Source organism: Struthio camelus, chromosome 31 (assembly GCF_040807025.1).
Source record: "Struthio camelus isolate bStrCam1 chromosome 31, bStrCam1.hap1, whole genome shotgun sequence".
Classification (NCBI taxonomy): Eukaryota; Metazoa; Chordata; class Aves; order Struthioniformes; family Struthionidae; genus Struthio; species Struthio camelus.
The window spans coordinates 1,055,566-1,058,065 of NC_090972.1; the positions used below are offsets into that span (position 1 = coordinate 1,055,566).

Genomic DNA, 2,500 nt, shown 5'->3' on the forward strand with positions numbered 1-2,500 from the left:
CAAACCACGGCTCTCCTCCCGGGCGCAGCTGCCACCCGGCGCCGGGTTACTGAGGGAAACCCCGGGCCCCGGGAGGAGGACGAGGTCGTGGCGGTGGGTGTCGGGCGCACCCCGCGGGTGGACGCTCCGCCGAGGGGCGCTGGAGCCGGCTGGCGGGTGCCGGGTTCCCCTCCGCGCCCCGCCTCGTCGCTGCCGCTGAGGCTGCCGCCGTCGCCGCGAGGCGGCGGTGGCCCGGCGGCGGGCGGCGGCGGGGGAGGCACCCCCGCGGGGATTTCAGGTCGTTTCCCTCACCCCAGGGCCAGGTACCTAGCGTCCGCGCTTCTCCTGCCTCCCCTCGGTGACCCACCCGTGTGGTCCCGTGTGCCAGCGTGCTCCTCCCGGGCGCTGCGCTGCGCGTGCCGCACCGGCCGTGCCCTGCCGGCCTTCCACGCTTCCTCCTCCCCTCCCTTCCCCCCCCCCCCACACCGCTCCAGCCGCCCCACGCCGTGCCGTGTGGGGGCCGCGCTGCGAGTCGGCCGGGCCGGGGGCGGCGGGGGGCGGCGGGGGGGGGGGGCGCGCTGGGAGGAAGGAGGAGGGCCTCCGGCCACCGCGGCCGCCGGTAGCGGCCCCCCCGGGTAGGGATGGCCATGGGCCCCGGGCTCCGGGCCCGAGGGTTCTCGGTCGGAGAGCCGGGCGGGGGTTTAAAGACTCGGGCGGCCCGATGCGACCCGGGGGGCAGCCGGGCGTGCTGCCGGAGGGGCCGGGGGGTCGGCGCGCGCGGGCGCCGCACCCCCCCATGCCCGCCGGCGCGGCCCGTGCATGCCCCGCGGGCAGCCGGGACGGAGAGGGGTACCCTGCCCCCTCTCTCCGCGGTCTGGTCTCGGCGGAGAGACGCCGCGCGGTCGGCTTGCGCCGGCCTGCCTCGAACGCGCGACCCCGGCGCGAGCGCGTGCTCGCCGCCGGGACGGCGAGCCCCCACCGCGGGTGGTGCGGACGCCGAGCCCCAGCGCATCCCTTCTCCTCCCTGGCCGGTGCTCTCAGTCTCCCGCCGTGGCCGTCGGCGGCACCCTTCCTTCCCTCCCCCCCCGCCCTGCCCCGGCACTCCGCCATCCGGCGCGCCTGCCTCGCTCTGCCCGACCCGGCTTCGCTGGGCGGCAGGCGGGCGGCGGGCGGGCGGGCGGGGGCGGCCCCTCCCGGTCTCCGCGTGGAGGCGGGGAGAGCGGGCGCCGTTCCCCGTCCGTCCCGCCTCGCCCGTCTGCCTGCCGCCAGGCGTCTGCCCGCGGAAGGGACGGGCGAGTGCGTGGCGTCGCTCGGGAGGCTGCGTGTGTGCAGGCGGGTGTTGGGTGCCGTCTCCGGGGCGGCGGAGCTGGAGGCCGGTGAGGCGAGCGAAGGAGCTCGGAAGCGTGCGGCTGGCGGGTCGCGGGCGCGCGGGCAGCGGGTGGCGCCGCTCCCAGCGGCGGCCGGGCTCCGACGCCGGGGCTCCGCGGGGACCCACACCCCGGTCCCTGAGGCAGGTGGCGCGGCTGGCGCGCCGCTCCCTGCTGGGCCAGGCCGAGCCGGGCGCCTGGGCCGGACTCGAAGCGAGAAAGGGGTTGTCCCAGGTCGGGAGCGAGGGCTCCCCGCCCCTCTCGTTCGGGTCTGTTCTCCCCCCCCCCCCCCTTTTTTTTTCCCTCTGTGCTTGTACGGTCAGTGAGGCGTGCCCTCTCTCTCCGCTGTCCCTTGCTCAGCAGCCGGCGTCGGCGTGAGGAGGGAGGCAGAGCGGATGGGGGCCCTCAGGGGGCTGCGAAAGCTGCCCGGTCCCCCCGCGCGCGCGGTGGGGACCGAAACCGAGACAACTCTTAGCGGTGGATCACTCGGCTCGTGCGTCGATGAAGAACGCAGCTAGCTGCGAGAATTAATGTGAATTGCAGGACACATTGATCATCGACACTTCGAACGCACTTGCGGCCCCGGGTTCCTCCCGGGGCTACGCCTGTCTGAGCGTCGCTTGACGGTCAATCGTCACCCCCATTGCCGCGTTGGCGCAGCGGTGTGCCGCCCCTCGGGGGGGGGCCGGGGGGGGCGGCGGCGGCGGCGAGTCGGTGGGGGGGCGGCGGCGGCGGTGAGTCGGCGGCGGCGGCGGAGCCGGGACCACCGGTGCGTGCACCGGTGGCCCCGGTCTTCCGGCTGGCCTGCCTGCCCGGCTCCGGCCGACCGTCCGCCTCCACCGTCCGCGGCCGGCGTGCCTTGCCCTGCCCTCCCTCCCCTCCGAGCCCGGTGGCCACCGCTGCCCTGCGCGGTGTGTGCGGTGTGGCGCGGCTGGGGCGCCTCGCAGGCCCGCGCCGCCGGGGAGAGGGGGTGCCTCTCCTCCCCGTGTGGGCCCGGGCCTTCGTCCCCCTAAGTGCAGACTCGGGAAACCCCCGCTCCCGGAGCGCCCGCTGTGCGGAGTTCGTCCCGCCGGGCCCCCAGGTTCGGTCGGTCGCGGTGGCCCGGCACCTGCCGCCGCCGCCCGCCGCCACCGCCAGTGCCCGCCGTACGACGG

The 2,500-nt window shown here is 77.7% G+C and overlaps 1 non-coding gene across 1 annotated transcript; it reads left to right on the forward strand.

Annotated features, from left to right (window-relative positions):
• Nucleotides 1-1,812: 1,812 nt before the first annotated feature.
• On the forward strand, nucleotides 1,813-1,965 carry LOC138063120 (5.8S ribosomal RNA). Its single transcript, XR_011136713.1, has one exon. It is a non-coding gene; the product is annotated as a 5.8S ribosomal RNA (ribosomal RNA).
• Nucleotides 1,966-2,500: the final 535 nt, after the last annotated feature.